Source organism: Mobula birostris, chromosome X (genome assembly GCF_030028105.1).
Source record: "Mobula birostris isolate sMobBir1 chromosome X, sMobBir1.hap1, whole genome shotgun sequence".
In the NCBI taxonomy this organism is placed as follows: domain Eukaryota; kingdom Metazoa; phylum Chordata; class Chondrichthyes; order Myliobatiformes; family Myliobatidae; genus Mobula; species Mobula birostris.
This window is the reverse complement of record NC_092402.1, coordinates 81,068,866-81,083,458: the sequence shown is the minus strand read 5'-3', so window position 1 is coordinate 81,083,458 and position 14,593 is coordinate 81,068,866.

Genomic DNA, 14,593 nt, shown 5'->3' with positions numbered 1-14,593 from the left:
ATGATCTTTCATGAATCACTAGGTTCTGGAATGGTTCCGTAAGACTGGAAATTTGCAAATGTCACTCCACTCTTCAAGAAGGGGGAGAGGCAGAAGAAAGGAAACTATAGGCCAGTTAGTCTGACCTCAGTGGTTGGGAAGGTGTTGGAGTCGATTATTAAGGATGAGGTCTCAGGGCACTTGGAGGCACATGATAAAATAGGCCATAGTCAGCATGGTTTCCTCAAGGGAAAATCTCACCTGATGAATCTAATCAAATTCTTTGAAGAAATAACAAGTAGGTTGATAAAGGAGAATTGGCTAATGTTGTGTACTTGGATTTTCAGAAAGCCTTTGACAAGGTGCCACACATGAGCCTGCTTAACAAGCTACGAGCCCATGGTATTACAGGAAAGATTCTAGCATGGATAAAGCAGTGGCTGACTGGCAGGAGATAAAGAGTGGGAACAAAGGGAGCCTTTTCTGGTTGGCTGCCAGAAACTAGTGGTATTCCCAATGGTCTGTGTTGGGACTGATTCATTTTACATATATGCTAAAGATTTGGATGATAGAATTGATGGCTTTGTTGCAAAGTTTGCAAATGATATGAAGATAGGTGGAGGAGTAGGTAGTTGTGAGGAAGTAGAGAGGCTACAGAAGGACTTAGACAGATTAGGAGAATGGGCACAGTAGTAGCAGATGGAATATAGTGTCGGGAAGTGTATGGGCATGCAATTTATTAGAACATAAGAGCATAAGAGGTAGGAGTAGACCATCTGGCTCATTGGACCTGCTCCACCATTCAATAAGATCATGGCTGATCTGGCCATGGACTCATCTCCACCTCCCTGCCTTTCCCCCATAACCCTTAATTCCCCTACTATGCAAAAATCTATCCAATGTATTTACTAAGGTAGCCTCCACTGCTTCATTTGGCAGAAATGCTCTCTGGGGAAAGCAGTTCCTCATCTCAAAGGTTTCAAAGGTACATTTAATGTCAGTGAAATGTATACAATATACATCCTGAAATGCTTTCTCTTTGCAACCATCCATGAGAACAGAAGAGTGCCTCAAAGAATGAGTGACCCCAAAGTCCCCCTCCAGCACCTCTCCCTCTCGCACGTAAGCGGTAGCAAGCAACGATTCCCCCTTCCCCCCCCCCACCAGCAAAAAAAGCATTGGCACCCACCACTGAGCACTCAAGTGTGAGGAAAGCAACAGCAAAGGCACAGACTTGCATTTACCCCAAAGACTTCGCACTTCACCCAGTATTCAACATACCACAGGCTCTCTCTTTCCCTAATAAAGGAGAAAGAGATGTCTCCATTTCACAGCGAGAGGGGAGACATAACAAACAACTTGTTGGTTTACGCTGTTAAAAGTCCGTTGCATCGCTTTTTCCGAGCTCTGTGCCCAAAGGTCTCGGGTCTCTGGGCACACAGCCTTAGATCTTCCATCTCCCATGACGCACCAATCTGCTCGGACACTGACCTTCGATCCGCCCGTCTCCAGAGCCACAAGATCTCAGCCCTCCAAAGTCGAGCTGAGCTCTTAGGCTGATTCCTTGGCGTGCCGAACAACGGCCAGTTATGGAACCCTGAGAGCTGGTCCCATTTCCACAAAGAACCATAATCAGCATGTAACTCCAGGCAAGGGTCTTCAAATGAATCCTGAAAGGGAAGAATAGAGATACTAAGGATGGAAATAGAGCTGTTTCTGAAGATGCAAGCATAGGAACTTAGACACATGGGTCTCTCTGTTAATGAATATTTGCTATGGCCCTACTATCCTACTCCTATTTGACTTCCCACAATGCATTATCTTGCATTTGTCAGGATTCAATTTCATCTGCCAATACTCCAGGCAACTTTCCATCTGACAGATGTGCTGTTGTAGACTTAGACAACATCCCTCACTATCAAAAATCTCTCAAATTTTTGTGGCATCCACAAATTTGCCAATCATTCGCCACAGTAGCATAGTGGTTAGTGTGACAGTTTTACAGCCCAGGCATTGGAGTCTGGAGTTCAATCCCAGCATCCTTTCTAAGGAGTTTCTACGTCCTCCCCGTGGAACATGTGGATTTTCTCCGGGTGCTCTGGTTTCCTCCACTGTCCAAATGTGAGTTGGTCATTGTCAATTGTCCTGTGATTAGGCTAGGGTTAAGTCAGGGATTGCTAGCTGCACAGCTCAAAAGGCCAGAAGGGCCTGTTCCACACTGTTTCTCTAAATAAGCTTCAAATATAAATTACTGCTACACTAATGTATATCACAAACAGCCAAGGTCTCAGCACTGAAGTGCAGTGCCAAGCCCTAAAATGGAATAAAAAATACTGAACACTCCAAGTGATGATGTGGAGCTATCAACACTTTTTTATTCCTTCAAATCTGTCTCGGCTTAATGTGTAAACAACACAAAAAAAATAGATATGTGCACAGCTCCTCAGGAACTACCATAATATTCCCATCAGAGTTTTAAATGAGTTCTGTGGTTTTCTGTATCACCTCCTTCCTGGAAAATATGTCCCTTGCAACTGTTGATTAATTTATGAGGTTTGTGTCCACATAGGCCTGTTGCATTGGCTTCGTGGAAAGACGAGAGTTCCTAGAAGCCATAGCTTCCTGTTTCACAGCTGAGAATTTTAGTAACTAAGCCAAGTGTTACAATATGAAATAAATGCAGTGGGATCCTCTTTGGTGAAACAGGATATATTAGAAATATGTTTCTAGCTAATATTTATATAACAAAAACATCTATGTGATATAGGGCTGCCCCACAGACAGGGATTCTGTTTAATTTTATAACTTTTGTAACCTAACACTGTATTTTTATTTTGATGCCAAGTACAAACCATTGGAGGCTTGAAAACAATTCCAATGTACAATGGGTGATCTCAGGATCAAATGTATAACCAACAATCCCACTTTGGACTGGTATCACCCCGGTTATTACCCCAGATCAGAGACTTAATGCAACCATAGATTAAGCGCTGCACCTACAGTACTGCACAAAAGTCCAAGCTAGAGTGCCTAAGACTTTTGCACAGTACTGTATTTGTCAACGTGGATTGGAGAGTGAGTTTGTGAATCTAGTGGGAGCAAAGGACCACAAACAAGAGAAGATCTGCAGATGCAGACACGAGGAAATCTGCAGATGCTGGAAATTCAAGCAACACACAAAAATTGCTGGTGAACGCAGCAGGACAGGCAGCATCTATAGGAAGAGGTACAGTCGACGTTTTGGGCCGGGACCCTTCATCAGGACTAACTGAAAGAAGAGATAGTGAGAGATTTGCAAGTGGGAGAGGGAGGAGGAGATCTGAAATGATAGAAGACAGGAGGGGGAGAGATGGAGCCAAGAGCTGGAGAAGGGAGAGGACCATGGGACAGGAAGCCTGGGGAGAGAGAGAAGGGGTGAGGGGAGCCCGGAGGGTGGAGAGCAGGCAAGGAGTTATAGTGAGAGGGACAGAGGGAGAAAAAAGAGAGGAAAAAAAGGGGGAAAAATAAAAAAATATATATAAAATAAATAAATAAGGTATGGTGTGTGAAGGGGAGGAGGGGCATTAACAGAAGTTAGAGAAATCAATGTTCTACCATCAAGTTGGAGGCTACCCAGACGGAATATAAGGTGTTGTTCCTCCAACCTGAATGTAGCTTCATCTTTACAGTAGAGGAGGCTGTGGATAGACATATCAGAATGGGAATGGGACGTGGAATTAAAATGTGTGGCCACTGGGAGATCCTGCTTTCTCTGGCGGACAGAGCGTAGGTGTTCAGCAAAATGGTCTCCCAGTCTGCGTCGGGTCTCGCCAATATATAGAAGGCCACATCGGGAGCACCAGACGCAGTATATCACCCCAGCCGACTCACAGGTGAAGTGTCGCCTCACCTGGAAAGACTGCCTAGGGCCCTGAATGGTGGTAAAGGAGGAAGTGTAAGGGCATGTGTAGCACTTGTTCCGCTTACAAGGATAAGTGGGGAGGGATGGGGGGGACGAATGGACAAGGGAGTCGCATAGGGAGCAATCTCTGCAGACATGCTCTCTATTCCTCCAGACAGAGGGAGGAAAAGGAGAGAGAGAAAAAAAATTATTAATAATAATAAAAGATAAATAAATTAGGGATGGGGTACGAGGGGGAGGTGGGGCATTAGCGGAAGTTAGAGAAGTCAATGTTCATGCCATCAGGTTGGAGGCTACCCAGACGTAATATAAGGTGTTGTTCCTCCAACCTGAGTGTGGCTTCATCTTTACAGTAGAGGAGGCCGTGGATAGACATGTCAGAATGGGAATGGGATGTGGAATTAAAATGTGTGGCCACTGGAGATCCTGCTTTCTCTGGCGGACAGAGCGTAGGTGTTCAGTGAAACGTCTCCCAGCCTGTGTCGGGTCTCGCCAATATATAGAAGGCCGCATCGGGAGCACCGGACGCAGTATATCACCCCAGCCGACTCACAGGTGAAGTGTCGCCTCACTTGGAAGGACTGTCTGGGGCCCTGAATGTTGGTAAGGGAGGAAGTGTAAGGGCATGTGTAGCACTTGTTCCGCTTACAAGGATAAGTGCCAGGAGGGAGATCAGTGGGGAGGGATGGGGTGGACGAATGGACAAGGGAGTCGCGTAGGGAGCGATCCCTGCGGAAAGCAGAAAGTGGGGGGGAGAGAACGATGTGCTTGGTGGTGGGATCCTGTTGGAGGTGTCGGAAGTTACGGAGAATTATATATTGGACCCGGAGGCTGGTGGAGTGGTAGGTAAGGACAAGGGGAACCCTATTCCTAGTGGGGTGGCAGGAGGATGGGGTGAGAGCAGATGTGTGTGAAATAGGAGAGATGCATTTGAGAGCAGAGTTGATGATGGAAGAAGGGAAGCCTCTTTCTTTAGAAAAGGAAGACGTCTCCTTCGTCTTGGAATGAAAAGCCTCATCCTGAGAGCAGATGCGGCAGAGATGGAGGAATTGCGAGAAGGAGATGGCATTTTTGCAAGAGACAGGATGGGAAGAGGAATAGTCCAGGTAGCTGTGAGAGTCTGTAGGCTTAAAGTAGACATCAGTAGATAAGCTGTCTCCAGAGATCGAGACAGAAAGATCAAGAAAGGGGAGGGAGGTGTCGGAAATGGACCAGGTAAACTTGAGGGCAGGGTGAAAGTTGGAGGCAAAGTTAATGAAGTCAACGAACTCAGCATGCGTGCAGGAAGCAGTGCCAATGCAGTCATCGATGTAGCGAAGGAAAAGAGGGAGACAGATACCAGAAGATGGAGCAAGCCTAGTCACTGAAAGTTACAGAGAAATTATTTTTAAAATCATGCTCAGGTGTTACCCTTGATCTGGAGTAGTGTTATCCTAGAAAGATGGAAGTGATCAGTACCATTGTTATCTTAAGCACCTAGCCTCAAGCCAGTGTCTGGACAATCACTTTGGATAATCTGATTGTTTCTTTTATGAAAACAGAATGTTGGAAACCATCATCAAGTAAGGCAGTTTCTGTAGAAAAAGAAAGAGATTTAACATTTCAAGTCAAAGGTTCTGGTCAGATGAAACATCTCCAACCTGTAACATTAACTCTCTTTCACTTTCCAGAGATAAGACTTTCCACTTGTTGAGTGCTTCGAACATTTTCTGTTTTTACAGAATCTGCAGTTTTAGAAACATAGAAACATAGAAAACCTACAGCACAATACAGGCCCTTCGGCCCACAATGTTGTGCCAAACGTACTTACCTTAGAAATTACCTCGGGTTACCCATAGCCCTCTATTTTTCTGAGCTCTATATACCTATCCAGGAGTCTCTTAAAAGACCCTATCGTATCCGCCTCCACCACTGTCGCCGGCAGCCCATTCCACGTACTCACCACTCTCTGCATAAAAAACTTACCCCTGACATCTCCTCTGTACCTACTTCCAAACACCTTAAAACTGTGCCCTCTTGTGTTAGCCATTTGAGCCCTGGGTAAAAGCCTCTGACTATTCACATGATCAATGCCTCTCATCATCTTATACACCTCTATCAGGTCACCTCTCATCCTCCATCGCTTCGAGGAGAAAAGGCCAAGCTCACTCAACCTGTTTTCATAAGACATGCTCCCCAGTCTAGGCAATGTCCTTGTAAATCTCCTCTGCACCCTTTCTATTGATTCCACATCCTTCCTGTAGTGAGCTGACCAGAACTGAGCACAGTACTCCAAGTGGGGTCTGACCAGGGTCCTATATAGCTGTAACATTACCTCTCGGCTCAATCCCACAACTGATGGAAGACCAATACACCGTACACCTTCTTAACCACAGAGTCAACCTGCGTAGCAGCTTTGTTTTGTATTTTCAACAGCTCTTTCATGTTCCTATTCTTTCACAAGTTTCTATTATTATTTCCTAAAATACCTGAAAATTATTTGGAATTTCTTTGAATTGCATTTGTACTGCATTTGACTGGCCTTTTCCCATCAGGTATATCAATGATAAACTCTATTGTGTGGTGCAATGTTCTGCTGAAGCTGAGAATCAATTGATAGTAGGGGTCATTCCAATGTCACTGTGGTCCTCTGTAGCTATGACACACTTACACAGGAATAAATCTGAACGCCTCGTGCCAACATTAATCAGGAAGCAGTGTGTGATCAACGGCATTCCTCTGGCACATGCAGTCCTCGTTATCCACTAATTTTCCATCCACGTATTGGCATGGGCAGGATCAAATGTGTATCACCATGAGTGTTGGTAAATATCACACAGTCCTCTGGTGTTATGTCCTGTGGTGCTGGCGTACTAGAACAAGCGCTGCCTAAGGCTTCCTGTGAACAGGACGATGCATCTCATCTCTCCCTAATTAGGACAGCACCTAATTACATGGAGTAGGAGCAAGGCTGAGTTCTGAGTGATAAGTGCAATGCTTGGAGGTCCTCCCCGTCTTGTTGGCTTCATACAAAAAGCAACAGCACAGCTCCAAAAGTGAAAAGAGCAGCAGTAATTTGTCATCGGTATTAGCCACACTTGTGGGAGTTCCAAAATATCAGAGATCATTAAAAAGCATCACGGCAGATCTGCCCAAGACCACAAGAAATTGCACAGAATTATGAAGACAACCCAGTCCATTGACTCCACATACAATACATTTCCTTGGGAAAAAAGCCAGCATAATCAAGTACCCTTTGCATGCTGGTCATTCTCTCTTCCCACTCCACCCAGGCCCTACCCCTCACCCTAATAGGCCAGAAGATACATAAGCTCGAGTTCACACTCCGCCAGGCTTGGAGGGAGCTCTGATCCTGCTGTTATAGGACTCTGAATGGTTCTCTTGTACAATAAAGATGAACTCTTATTCTTTCAGTCTACCTTGTCATAGACTTTGCACTTTGTCGACCTGCACTGTACTTTGTCTAACTGAATCAGAATTAGGTTTAATGGCACTGTTGTTTTTGCAATACATAATAAAACAAATTTATACATTCTAATAAGATATATTTTTTTGAGAGCGTGAGAGAGACCCAATGCTACATGAATCGGCAGATTAGTGGCTGAAGTCAGCTGTTAAAGATATTTGGTATATGTGCTAACCCCGAGAAAACACTCTAATATATATGTAATATGTGATTCAAAAAGAGAGAGGAAAAAAGAAAATAGTGAGGTAATGTGATATTGTACATGAGTTCACTGTCTGTTCAGAAATATGATGGCGGGAGGCAAGAAGCTGTCCCTAAAACACTGAGTGTGTGTCTTCAAGCTTTTGTACCTCTTCCTTGATGGTAGCAATGAGAAGAGGGCATGTCCTGAGTGATGGGGGCCCTTAATGTTGGATGCTGCCTTTCTGAGGCATGGCATTTTGAAGGTGTCCTGGATGCTGCGGAGGCTGGTGCCCATGATGGAGCTGACTGAGTTTGCAACTTTCTGCAGCTTTTTCTGACGCTGTTCAGTGCCCGCACACCCTCCCCCCATAACCAGACAGTGGTGCTACCGGTTAGAATGCTCTCCACAGTACATCTGTAACATGCCAGCACCACAGGACATTGTAAAATAACTAAAATAACTGGGTCCAGAATACACGCACGCTTACAACTCAAACATATTTTTATTTTGCTTGTGCACAAGGAGAACAGCATGGACCCTGTCACCACACTGTTCTGGTCTGAACAGAAAACTGCTATTTTTGTTTATCAGTTACAGATATTTACCATTTGGTAAATGTATATGTTTGAATTTCATATTTGCAAGCACAATCGCCATTCACAGTAGAGATGTTAAAAGTCAGTCACAACTTCAAGATGTCAACCGATGATATTTTGAAGTTAGTAAATACAATTGTCCCTTAGTTGTTGGGTGTATTTCACATCCTTTCATCGTTCCCATCTCGCCTGTCTCCGGCACCCTCTATTGTGTAAAGGGGCGCTCTTTTCTAAGCTGACTGCAGACTGCCACAGTGGTCTTACTTCAAAGATCTTCCTTGTCTGGGTTTGACTACACACTGTTGCAGTCATCCTTACCTGGACGTTGTCTTCAATCCTTGTTTCACTACAACTTCCACAGATTGAGACATGATGTAGATGGCCACTGTGGACAAGTTTGGACAGAGTGCTGAGGCTGACTACCTATGTTCTCCCAGGAAAGCTGACTAATTGGGAGATGTGAACAAGAACTCAGCAATGAGTCAACACAGTCAAGGACAGAGAGAACAGACAGAAGTTGCATTGTAAGCTGAGCAGGTGTTGGGTACCATTCAGAGTCAGAATTTTCAGACGTTTCAAAGGTACGGATACATTGAAATATAATCTTTGTTCCATGACAACATGAAAATATCCAAGATAATGACTCGACCTGCCTGTTCACTCAGCAGAGACTGACTGAATGGCAGAGTGTTTCAAATATTGTAACTTAACCTGTAAAATAGGTGATGCTCAGGAACTTCAGTTTGGCTCTTTGCTGTTCCATTCCAAAGTGAAAGTCAGTCATGGGGCAGAGGCAGGGTGCTCTAGGTAGAAAGATTTTTTTTTCCACTGAGTACCACTTGTTCAATATCATCAGTTTCCCTAATGGCATGAAGGCAAGTAAGTGTCAAGAAAGAAACAAGAGTTACGAGTCAGAGCATGGAAACAGGCCATTCTGTCCCAATGTCACAGTGAGAACCTCATCTTCCAGCACTTGACCTATAGCCTTCTATGCCAGGGTGAATTAAGTTCTCATCTCCACACTTCTTAACTATTGTTGGTGACTGTTTCCACCACTATCTCACACAGTGTATTTTGGTATTCACCACTCTCTGGGTGAAACATAGAAACATAGAAAATAGGTGCAGGAGTAGGCCAATCGGCCCTTTGAGCCTGCACCGCCATTCAGTATGATCATGGCTGATCATCCAACTCAGAACCCTGTACCAGCCTTCCCTCCATACCCCCTGATCCCTTTAGCCACAAGGGCCATATCTAACTCCCTCTTAAATATAGCCAATGAACTGGCCTCAACTGTTTCCTGTGGCAGAGAATTCCACAGATTCACCACTCTCTGTGTGAAGAAGTTTTTCCTAATCTCGGTCCTAAAAGGCTTCCCTTTTATCCTCAAACTGTGACCCCTTGTTCTGGACTTCCCCAACATCGGGGACAATCTTCCTGCATCTAGCCTGTCCAATCCCTTTAGAATTTTATACGTTTCAATAAGATCCCCCCTCAATCTTCTAAATTCCAATGAGTATAAGCCTAGTCGATCCAGTCTTTCATCATATGAAAGTCCTGCCATCCCAGGAATCAATCTGGTGAACCTTCTTTGTACTCCCTCTATGGCAAGGATGTCTTTCCTCAGATTAGGGGACCAAAACTGCACACAATACTCCAGGTGTGGTCTCACCAAGGCCTTGTACAACTGCAGTAGTACCTCCCTGCTCCTGTACTCGAATTCTCTCGCTATAAATGCCAGCATACCATTCGCCTTTTTCACTGCCTGCTGTACCTGCATGCCCACTTTCAATGACTGGTGTATAATGACACCCAGGTCTCGTTGCACCTCCCCTTTTCCTAATCAGCCACCATTCAGATAATAATGTTTTCCTGTTTTTGCCACCAAAGTGGATAACTTCATATTTATCCACATTAAATTGCATCTGCCATGAATTTGCCCACTCACCCAACCTATCCAAGTCACCCTGCATCTTCTTAGCATCCTCCTCGCAGCTAACACTGCTGCCCAGCTTCGTGTCTTGATAACTTGATAAAGGTGATAAAGGTTTCCTTCCAAGCCCTCTAAATCCTTTCCCTTCTTAACCTATTTCATCTTGCTTTAATTGCCTCTGGGAAGGGGCAATGTTTCTTGCAGTCTACCTTGCTTATACTCCTCATAATGTTATTCACCTCTGTCATGAGTGGACTCTGCAACTCTTGTTCTCAATATTAGTTATCACTGATTTATTCATTATTGTTATTATTATTATATTTGCAATTTGTCTTCTTTTGTACATTGGTTGTTTGACTGTCTTTGTGTTTTGATTTTCATTGTGTTTCTTGGTATCTATTGTGTATGCCCACAAGAAAATGAATCTCAGGGTTGTATATGGTGACATATATGTACTTTGATAATAAATTTGCTTTGAGCTTCAAAGTGTTTTATAGACTTACAGCATAATCTCCCTGCTATTTTATATAATAACCCAATGAGGTAGGTCAATATGATGTTGTGGGCATTTGCAAAAAAAGGACAGGCAGGAAGGCAAAGGCGGTGGTGTGGTTCAGTTGGTAAGAGATGGAATTACATCTTTAGAAAGAGGTGACATTGGGTCAGAGAACGTTGAATCTTTGTGGGTGGAGTTAAGATCGTGCAAGGGTAATAAAAACATGGGAATTAAATAGAGGCCTCCAAATAGCAGTCAAGATATGGGGTTGAGATTGCAAAGGGAGCTGGAAGAAGCATGTAATAAGTGTAAAGACACAATTGTAAAGGGGAACTTCAATATACAAAGGGATTGGAAAAATCAGGTTGGTGTTGGATCGCAAGAGAGGGAATTTGTTGAATGTCTATGAGATGGCTTTTTAGAGCAGCTTGTGCTCGAGCCTGCTAGGGGAAAGGCTATCTTAGATTAAGTGTTGTGTAATAACCCAGACTGTATTAGTCAGCTTAATGTAAAGGAACCCTTAGGAGGCAGTGATCAGAATAAGATTGAATCATACTGCAATTTGAGAGGGAGAGCATAAGTCAAATGTATCAGTATTGCAATGGAATAAAGGGAATGACAGAGGCATGAGAGAGGAGCTTGCCCAGGTAGATTGGAGGAGGATACTGGTGGGAATGATGGCAGACCAGAGATTCTGAAGTTTCTGGGAATAGTTCACAAGGTACAGGATAGATATGTCCCACAGAGGAAGAAGTTCTCAAATGGCAGGGGTAGGCAACTGTGGCTGACAAGGAAAGTTAAGGACAGCATAAAAGCCAAGGAAAGGGCATAAGGTAGCAAAAGTGAGTGGGAAGTTAGATGATTGGGAAGCTTTTAAAATCCAACAAAAGGCGGTTAAAAAAGCTATAAGAGGGGAAAAGGTGAAATAAGAGGGCAGAGTAATATAAAGCAGGATGCCAAAAGTTTTTCAGTTATTTAAAGAGAAAAGGGAGGTGAGAGTTGATATTGGACCACTGGAAAATGATGCTGGTGAGGTAGTAATGGGAGATGAAGAAATGGCAGATGAATTTAATGAGTACTTTGCACCAGTCTTCACTGTGGAAGATACCAGCAGTATGCCAGGGGTCCGTGAGTTTCAGGGAGGTAGGCAAAAGTGCTAGGCAAACTAAAAGGTCTTAAGGTGGATAAGTCACGTGGACTACATCCCAGAGCCCTGAAAGCGATTGCTGAAGAGATAAAAGATGCATTGGTCATGATCTTTCAAGAATCACTTGATTCTGGCATGGTTCCAGAGGACTGGAAGGGGGGAAGACAAAAGAGAGGAAATTATTGGCCAGTTAGCCTAACCTCAGTGATTGGGAAAGTGTTGGAGTCTATTATTAAGGATGAGGTTTCAGGGTACTTGGAGACTAATGATAAAATAAATCAAAGTCAGCATGGTTTCTTTAAAGAGAAATCTAGCTTGACAAATCTGTTAGAATTCTTCGAGGACATAACAAGCAGGGTGGACAAAGGAGAGGCAGTGGATGTCATTTACTGTATTTTCCGAAGATGTTTGATAAGGTGCCACACACGAGGCTGCTGAACAAGATAAAATCCTATAGCATTACAGGAAAGACACTGGCATGGATAGAGGAATGGCTGACAGGCAGGAGGCAGTGAGTGGGAATAAAAGGGGCTTTTTCTGGTTGGCTGCCAGTGACTAGTGGTGTTCCTCAGGGGTCCCTGTTGGGACCGCTAATTTTCCCATTGTTTGTCAATGATTTGGGTAGTGGAATTGATGGCTTTGTGGCAAAGTTTGCAGATGATCATAGAACATAGAAATCTACAACACATTACAGGCCCTTTGGCCTGCAAAGTTGTGCTGACCATGTAACCTACCCTAGAAACTACCTAGAATTTCCCTAGCACATAGCCCTCTATTTTTCTAAGCTCCATGTACCTACCTAAGAGGCTCTTAAAAGAATCTATTGTATCCACTTCCATCACCGCCGCTGGCAGTGCATTCCACACACCCCCCATTCTCTGTGTGAAAAACTTACCCCTGACATCTCCTCGGCACCTATTTCCAAGCACCATAAAACTGTGCCTTCTCGTGTTAGCCATTTCAGCCCTGGGAAAAAGCCTCTGACTATCCACACGATCCATGCCCCTCATCATCTTACACACCTCTATCAGGTCACCTCTCATCCTCCGTCGATATCAATATGGGTGGAGGGGTAGGTAGTGCTGAGGAAGCAATGCAGCAGGACTTAGACAAATTGGAAGAATGGGCAAAAAGTGGCAGATGGAATACAGTGTTGGGAAATGTATGACAATGCATTTTGGTAAAATGAACAATAGTGCAGACTATTATCTAAATGGAGAGAAAATTCAAACATCAGAGGTGCAAAGGGACTTAGAAGTCCTTGTGCAAGACTCCCAGAAGGGAAAATTCACAGGCTGAGTCTGTGATAAAGAAGGCAAATGCGCTATTTGATTTATTTCAAGAGAATTGAATATAAAAGCAAGGAAATAATGCTGAAGCTTTACAAGACACTAGTCAGGCCTCACTTGGAATATTGTGAACAGTTTTGGGCCCCTTATCTCAGAAAGGATGGACTGTCATTGCAGAGAGTCCAGAGGAGGTTCACGAGGATGATTCCAGGAATTAAAGGGTTAACATATGAGGAGCGTTTGGTAGCTTTAGGCCTGTATTCACTGGCATTTAGAAGAATGTGTGGGGATCTCATTGAAACCTACCAAATGTTGAATGGACTACATAAGGTGGATGTTTCCTCTGTTGGGGGTATCCAGAACTAGAGGGCACAACCTTAAAATTGCGGGGTGACCTTTTAGAACAGAGGTAAGAAGGAATTTTTTTAGCCAGAAGGTAGAGAATCCATGGAATGCTCTGCCACAGACCGTGGTGGAAGCCAAGACTGTGGGTATATTTAAGGCAAAAATTAATTGTTTCCTGATCGGTCAGGGCATCAAAGGATATGGCGAGAAGGCAGGTGTATGGAATTGAGTGGGATCCAGGATCAGCCATGATGGAATGGCGGAGCAGACTCAATGGGCTGAATGGCCTAATTCTGCTCCTTTGTCTTATGGTCTTATGTCTTATGGAATTAAGGCCAGTATCCTATATTTGTTCTTAAACACATTTTATCTACCTGCAACGCTATCTTCAAGGATCTTTGTACTTGCTCAGTCCTTCTGGGACTTTATCTATCGTGTAAGTCCTTGCCTCCTTGACTTCCTAATTTACTTGATTCAAGCATCGTCTAACACTTTATAAGAGGGGTGATTGATAAGTTTGTGGCCTAAGGTAGAAGGAGTCAATTTTAGAAAACCTAGCACATTTATTTTTCAACATAGTCTCCTCCTACATCTACACGCTTAGTCCAGCGGTCGTGGAGCATACGGATCCCTTCTTTGTAGAAGTCAGCGTCTTGGACCTCCAGAAAGTGGTCCACAGCAGGGGTGATTGATAAGTTCGTGGCCTAAGGTAGAAGGAGATGAGTTATTAACTTCAAACTTTCTGCATAATCACTCAAATAGTTGAACTGCACAAGCATGTAACGAGAGCTGTATAACTCATCTCTTTTTACGTCAGGCCATGAACTTATCAATCACCCCTGCTGTGGACCACTTTCTGGAGGTCCAAGACACTGACTTCTATAAAGAAGGGATCCGTATGCTCCACGACTGCTGGACTAAGCGTGTAAATGTAGGCGGGGTCTATGTTGAAAAATAAATGTGCTATGTTTTCTAAAATTGTCTCCTTCTACCTTAGGCCACGAACTTATCAATCATCCCTTGTATACTGTTGACAGATTTCCCCATCATTTGTTCTCTGTCATGCCGTAAACTTTCTTTTTTCTATATTAATGTAAACCTTTTCATCCTCTGACATTCCAGGTTCCCCATATTTATAACCCTTCTCATTCACCTACACAGGAACATGTTAGAGGAGGGGCAGGTAGTTTTGAGGAAATAGAGAGGCTACAGGAGGACTTAGACAGATTAGGAGAATGGGAAAAGAAATGGCAGATG